This window comes from Chrysochloris asiatica, unplaced genomic scaffold (genome assembly GCF_000296735.1).
Source record: "Chrysochloris asiatica unplaced genomic scaffold, ChrAsi1.0 scaffold00169, whole genome shotgun sequence".
In the NCBI taxonomy this organism is placed as follows: domain Eukaryota; kingdom Metazoa; phylum Chordata; class Mammalia; order Afrosoricida; family Chrysochloridae; genus Chrysochloris; species Chrysochloris asiatica.
The window spans coordinates 1954244-1962148 of NW_006408687.1; the positions used below are offsets into that span (position 1 = coordinate 1954244).

The window sequence follows — 7905 nt, forward strand, 5'->3', positions numbered from 1 at the left end:
GATGTCAATCTTGATACAATCCTGATATAATCAAGATACAGTCAAGATGTTCTCTCCTAATCCTATCAATCCTGGTATAATCCTATCAATCCTGATATGATCAAGATATATATAAGATATAATCAAGATACAATCACTAATGCCTATGAAATCAATCTTTATGTACTCTTTCATTTGTGAGGACTTCCAATGTTTTCTAAATTCATACTTCATACATTCCATATTCTGATTATTATTAATGGATTTCTGCAACTGTTTCTTTTCATTTTGAGTCACGTCATATCAGTATAAATGAAGGTTCCAGAAACTTTCCTCCACCCACATAATTAAGGTTAATTCTGATTTGAGGAGACTTCTTTTTCATACTCTTATTTTAAATGCCTTCCAATCTAAGAGGTTTATCTTCCAGCACTAAATTAGATAGTGTTCTGCTGCTATTCAAAAGGTTTACACTGAATAGCCTTTTCAGAAGTAGACTTCCAGTTCCTTCTGCTTGGTCTGCCTTAGTCTAGAAACTCCATTGACACCTGTCCAATATGGATGACCTTGCTGGTATCTAAAATACCAGTGGTATAACTTCCAGCAGCATATAAACATGCAAGCTACCACAGTCATCAAAACCAAACTTACTACCATTGATTCAGTTTCAAATCATAGGGACTCTATAGGAAAGAGCAGACCCTATAGAAAACTCCGAAGAGTGTCTGAGACTTCAAATTTTTATTGGAGTAGAAAGTTCAGCTTTCTTCTGTTGAGCAGCTGAGGGATTTGAACCTGTGTTCTTACCATTAGCAGTCCAAAGTTTAATTCACTTTATAACCAAATTCCCTTCCTTCAACTTCAGTTTTTCAAATTATTGCACCTCTGAGCCTTTGTTCATGCTATTCCTTCTGCTAGAGTACCCTCACAATTCCTTTCATAACAAGCCCTACTCATCCTTTAATGCTCAAAGCATGAATTACCACTAATGAAAGTGTCCAAGAAGGTCACTCTTTCAACTTGCATCTCCCCATTGGCTTTAGATTTCAAACTCTGTTCTCTCCTGCACTGTGAAGTTTTCATAAGCCGTAGTAGAAAATATGCTGAATTGAGGAAGTCTTACGTTCATTTTGGCTCAGAAGCTAAGAGTTACTGTGTCCAAGGCCAACTTCCTCCTGCTGACTTTATTCTAACCTCATAATGCCTGCCACATGACTCAGTGACAACGGGAGACTGTTATTTGTTGACATGCCTATGAACCTCTGTCCACTTGTGGAATTTCCCAATGATTTCAGAATCTCCCTTTAAAATCCCTTTCCTCAAGCATTTTTCATCACAGATGCCTCCAGAGAAAAAGAACAGAATGACCTTGTTACACTGAGGAAAATAAGTTGTTTCAGAAATCTCTCACATCAACTTTCCACTTGGGAACTACAAAAGAGGAAACCAGATGAGGAAGCCAAATTTTATAAATCTGATTAAACAAAATTTAACATACAAAATTTAATGTATCAGACACAAGAATGGGTTGGAAGAAAACCCAGAAAGACAGAAATTTAGCTCAAAAGACAAAAAATTTAGTTCAAAAGCACAGGAAAGAAAAGTTCTTTTGAACCTAACCAAGTGGAAGCTTTTCATGGAGCTATTTTGTTGTAATTACCTTCCTATTAAACACCTTAGCTTTCACACAAAATGACATATCCAATCCAAATGAAGAAATCTCTACTAAGTTCAGGAAAACAATGATTTTTCAGCTTCCCAAAACTCATTAGCCAGCAATAAAAAAGTACAGCTTCCTTTAAGTGGTCTAGTTAAGACACTCAAAAGAGAATCCAAAGAACACTTTAATATCTATAAAACATGCTGATAGAAGAGTTTAGATGGTCTTTGAGGCTTCCAAGGATCCTATGAAATAGGGAATCCAGGACTGAACAGGCTTAGAAGACAATTTTCCTTTTCTCACCCCTACCTTTCCTTCTCTCATCCCTACCCTCAAGCAAGATCATCAGATTGATTCAGTTCCCTAGTATTTTATTTTTTTGTGGCTGATTCATTTGAAATGGCCAATTTTTATGGAGCTACCTAGTCCTGGTGTGGTGCTGTGAGCTAATGCTTCAGACTGCAAAGTTATTTGAACTGCAAGGTCAGTAGTTCAAGCTCACCGATGGCTCCTTGGAAACCCTATACAGTGTTGCTGTGGGTCAGAATCGACTCAACGGCACTTAACAACAACGACAACCCAGTCCTAGCTGTTTCCTCCCTGTAATAACATAATCACCAGTGTCAAGAAACCTGAGTATGTGAACATATGTCAGGGATCTGAACTCAAAAATGGCAGCTTAGAGTTATTTGCTATGTGATTTGCAGTTATTTGTTCAACAGTTAGCTGGGGAACTTCAATATATTTAACTACTAGAAGAGTCTCAGTATTTATAAGAATGTTAGCAACAAGCATGGATGCATATGAGATCATTTCTATTCAGTACAAAATTATAAGAATAGCTATGACCCTTTTCCCTCCTTTCTATAAGAGAAGGGACACATGTTTACCTTGAGCAACAGTCTATTTAGCTTAGGTGAATGAATCTTTGTGTTCTAGCCTCTTTTAAGCATTTTTAGTAACTCAGTTACCAATATGTAAAATTATAAGCATTCTAGCCAGTCATTTTACAAGGAAGTGGACAATTCTTAGTTTCAGCCAAAAGAAACACTTTAATCATCCTTGTTCAATACTGAGCTGGAATTCAGAGTAAAAGCTATATAGCCACACCCATGCATATACGTATTTTATAGTGCCAGTTTTTCAACAGTGAAATGCTTTGAAAATGAATTATCTCAAGTTAATGTTTAAACAGACTCCTAGTAGGACACTGTAAGATCAGCACTGGACTGTGAACCTCAAGGTTGATAGTTCAAATCCACCAGCTGCTCCTCAGAAAGTCCTATACAGGGTCACTATGAGTAAGAATTAATTCCATGGCACTTAACAACAACATCAACTTCATAAACATAACTGTATTTAAATATTTGATCATACAGCATGAAAATACACAAAAGCAGAGAGTTACAAGAACTAGAAAATGTCATTAATTTTCCTAGGATGTTTTTATAACAATCTTTTTGTTGTTCTTTCTACATTATTGTTTTAATATGAATCTTGTGATTTATTTTAACCATTTGTATTATTTTATCAATCATTCACTTATTTACTTTATCCATTCAATTGAAGTTTCTAAGGACTATTAGGGGCCAGGCACTGTGTTAGTGGAAATATAACTCTGTTAAAATATACTAATCATGTTTTATTAATCAGTGATGTTTTTAACAATAAAAGTATCAAAATATTGACTTTCAAATTGTCTGATACCAACTTTACTTCAGTGTAAAATTTATACTCAGAAAGCTCAGCCTATCAAAAAAAAAACAAAAACAAAAACAAACAACTAAAGTATAAAATAGCAATTCAATATATTCTTTTTTTTTTTTTAACATTTTTTATGTGACTGGAGTCAAGGTTTACAGAGAAGAGCATCAGTTTTACATTCAACAAATCATACCTTTGCTTCATTTAAATGATTGAAATCTCCTCTATGTAACAACAGTTATTCCACTTCCTTCCTATGGTTTTTATCTCCAGTCCATCCTTCCTCCCAATACTTCTGAGCTTTGTACTTAAGTAAATGTTACCGTTTGATGTAAGTGGTTGACAACTCCTTGTAGAATATACTTTACTTGTGTTGTTGTCATCCTTATATGCCTATCTACTGCTTGTCTGAAAATTAGGCCATGAGAGTGAGTTCCATTCTAAATCTGAAAGGTTGCCAAAGGATATAGTCTCAGGTTGCTCCAGGTTCTTTCTGATCAGTAAGTCTGTTGTTTTCTAAAATTTTTATATAGTTATATATTATTCTTGATTATACAAATAAAAAAGAAATGTCATCATGACATAATAGCAATATGACAAGTGTCTAAAGAATGTGAGTGACCCTTTTTTTTTGTTCCATGGAGGCTGTAAGCTGCTTCATCATGAAGTTGAACATCTTCCCAGCCACTGGCTCTGAGAAACTCACTGAAGTGAACAATGAACCAAACTTCATACCTTTTATGAGAAATTAATGGCCACAGAGGTTGCTGCTGACTCGATGGATGACGAGTCGAAGAGTTATGTTGTCTATGTCAATGTAGGGAATGACAAGCAAGGTTTGCCCATTAAGCAGGGTGTCTTGACCCATGGCTCTGTGTCCACTTGCTTCTGAGAAAGGGGCATTCTTGTTACAGACCAAGGAAGACTGGAGAAAGTGCAAATCTATCAGGAGTTGCATTGTGAATATCAAACTGAGTGTTCTCAACATGATTACTGTGAAAAAAAAAAAAAAAAAAGGAGAAAAAGATATTGCTGGACTGACTAATGCAACTGCCATGTTACTTGAGGTCCAAATGAGCTAACCGGATCCACAAACTTTTCAATCTCTCTAAAGATGATGTCTGCCAATAAGTTGTGAGAAAGCCACTGAACAAAGAAGGCAACAAACTCAGGACCATAGCAAGCAAGATTCAGTGTCTTGTTACCCCATGTGTCCTTCAACACAAATATCAGTGTATTGTTCTGAAGAAACAACTCACTAAAAAAAATAAGGAAAAGAGAGAACAAACAAGATGGCAGATCAGGTAGAAGTGCAGTGAGGAGCTCCAACAGCAACAACACAGAATACTGGACCAAGTAGGCTCAGGGGATGGTGCTAGAACTCTGAACCACATGTAAAGGATTATTTAGAAAGTTGGAAGGCTTAAAGCTAGGGGAATTTGTAGCAGATGCAAGAAATCCAGTAATTTCTAATCCAAGATGCACAGCAGCTCCCGGAGCCACCATCTTGGGTGAGATCAAGTGGGAGCAAGATCAGAGCAGCCACTGACACCTGACAGAACCACAGAGATAAAGGTGTGGACACTCTTTTTTTTTTTTTTATCTGTTGATTGGTCTCTCACTGTCTGTACACCTCCATTCTGACGACCAGAGAGGGTGCCTGAGCGAGTGTGGACACCCCACCTCCCAGAGGGTTCTACTACACATGCACACAGATCTCTTAGAAATGTAAAAAAGACAGTTTACACTTAAAACCAAATGGCAGTGCACAATGGCTACAGCTGGACCTGAACCGTTTATCACTAGGAAAAGGGCCTGAATGGGGGTTGTGGAGCAGAACAGTTAGACTAAAAAGGAAACAGGTTGAAAATTAAATCCTGAGTTACATCATAATGACCAACAGTGGCATCTTCAAATTTCTCAGGAAAAACAGTGAAAAGGGAAGCCCATTTCCTGATCACATCTACCTGGAGGCAATCAGAAAGCATAAAAAATATCAAAATACACAATCATCTAAGTACTAAGACCACAGCTAACTCTAAATATGCCCAAAACCCAGAAACAGATGACCATATCAGCAGATGTCCTGAAACGAGATAAAGTGATTGAGGCAAATGAGCTGGAAGTGGACCTACACTCCATACTGGAAGATGGGCATGTTTTGGAAATACCTTAGAAGGAATTCAGAAAAAATGATTATAAAATGTATCAAAACACTATACAGTGGAGTTTAGAAAAATAAGGAATAAGTCAGGAAAGCGCTACAGGAACAATCAAATAAGATAGATATAGCATTGGAAACAATTCAAAACCTACAGAAAGATGTCTAAATGATTAATAATAGACTATCAGAAATGGACAATACACTGAAAGGGCAAAGTTCTCAGCTTGAGAACTAAGGTACACCTGACCGAAGCCATGGTATTTTTGATAATCTCATGTGCATGCAATAGCTGGACAGTGAATAAGGAAGACCGTAGAAGAACTGATGCATTTTAGTTATGGTGTGGGAGGAAAATATTGACAGTGCCATGGGCTGCCAAAAGAACCAACAGATCTGTGTTGGAAGAAGTGCATCCAGAGCCCTCCTTGGAGGCCAGGATGGCCAAACTTCATCTCTTATACTTGCGACATATTGTCTGGAGGGACCAGTCAGTAGAGAGGGATATCATATTTAGTAATGTGGAGGGTCAGAGAAAAAAAGGAAGACCCCTTAGTGAGATGTATTGGCATAGTGGCAACATCAATGGGCTCAAGCGTAGCAACAATTGTGAGGTTAGCCAAGGACTGAGCAGTCTTTCGTCCTGTTGTGCATAGGGCTGCTATCAGTCAGCTTGACTGATAGCACCTAACAACAACAACAACCTAACAACTGACTTGATGACACCTAACAACAACAACAAAGTCTAAAAAGATATTAGCATCTTCTCTTACCTTAACTTCCTGTATCATTGAAGAAAATGAACTTTACTTTTTAACACTACCTTTTAAATCAGAAACTAAAATTATGGAAACCTTGAAAATAAATGTGTGATAAGCACTATGGTTGCTAACACCATGCAGTTTCTAAACTGAGTTCATTCCCACCACTCCCTCCCCCCAAGTCGTTTCTGCCACATTGCAGTACTTGATTCCAATGTAGTTTGGATAATAAGTTGAAGGCACTCTGTGAAGAGGAAGTTACAGACCACTGGTAACATCTACATTCATCTGACTCTAATTCACATTCTCTGATGAAAATGCAGGACTGAAACAAAATTGAAAAAATAAGCATTGGCAAAAGAAGTAGAGGTGTTAACATAGGATACACCTAACATCTCAAATAAGGCTCACTTTGTCGTCAAGAATAAAAGGCTCTCAGTCCCTGGCCTTCCCTCTGACTCTTCCAGTACAATGTCGCCAACCATGAGCTGGTTTGGTACCCAGTTAGTGGGACCCATGTGAACCAGCTGCCTCCTTCGAAAGCCCGCAACAATGAAACCTTGACAAAATCGATATGTCTTTGTATGATATCATCAAATTGAATCGAAAAAAAGTAAAGAAGCAGAATTTTCCAAGACTAGACAGAGGACTCCAGCAAAGTGGTGCTTGGCAATTCAGGATGAGAGTACGGTGGGGAATCCAACAGAATTCTGGTTTTGGTAAAAATAGTCTAAGTTGTAGAAGAAGAGTAATGCCTGGAAAAAGATGTCCTTATGGACTTACCACTGGCCTTGAAGTCAGAAAAGCAACTGGAATCCAGAAAGGAATTAGTCCAATGAATCGTACACCTTTCTTTAAGTGACAGGAATATAGAATGATACTTTCCAGTGCTGAAAAGGAAGACAGACCTCCTGAGACAAAATGAAGTGCTAGGAAACCAGTTGCAGTTCTCAAGTGACCTAACCAGAAAAATAACGTTCCAGCCAACTTTACCAGGAGTGAAAGTAAATTAAGCTATCAGAAAAATATTTGTCAGACAACTTTTCGTTTCAGAAGAAGGTTCTGGCCCAGTTGAACACAGAACAACTGCTGGATGATGTAGTAGCAAAGAGAACTCATCAATGGAGGACTTCCACCACAAATGGAGGAGTTTTGACTGTATCCATTGACAATCCTGGAGCAGTTCAATGCCCAGTAACTCAGAAACTACAATTAACTCATACTTCGGTGCCCTCATTCTTGGCAAAACAGGAGCAATCTGATGTGAAGAAAGTTCCTAAAGGTGTCCCCTACCATTTGACATGAATAGTATTGGAAAACAGACAGGGATCGCTTAGAATGAGTGATTTGGGATCCTGAAGGAACAAAGAGGCACTCTCACCTTCATCAAAGGAGGAAGCCACTATGTGACTGTAGGATTGGAAATGTAAAGGTGGACATTTTACAGCAAGGAGGGGAGTGAATAACTTTTCAGTCTAGGAGTGAAGGATCCTGGGACCATCAATGGAGAAGAGCAGAGAGCGGGACCCTACCCAGAGAAGCAGTGAGGCCTGAGATGGAGGCAGAGAAGATGACATGAAGAGATGGAGTGGCTGGGGACTTGAGATCCAGAGAGGGCAAGGGGCTGTATGCTGAGGACC

At 38.3% G+C, this 7905-nt stretch overlaps 1 pseudogene; it reads left to right on the top strand.

Annotated features, from left to right (window-relative positions):
- Positions 1–6748: 6748 nt before the first annotated feature.
- Positions 6749–7695, top strand: LOC102821991 (annotated as a pseudogene).
- Positions 7696–7905: the final 210 nt, after the last annotated feature.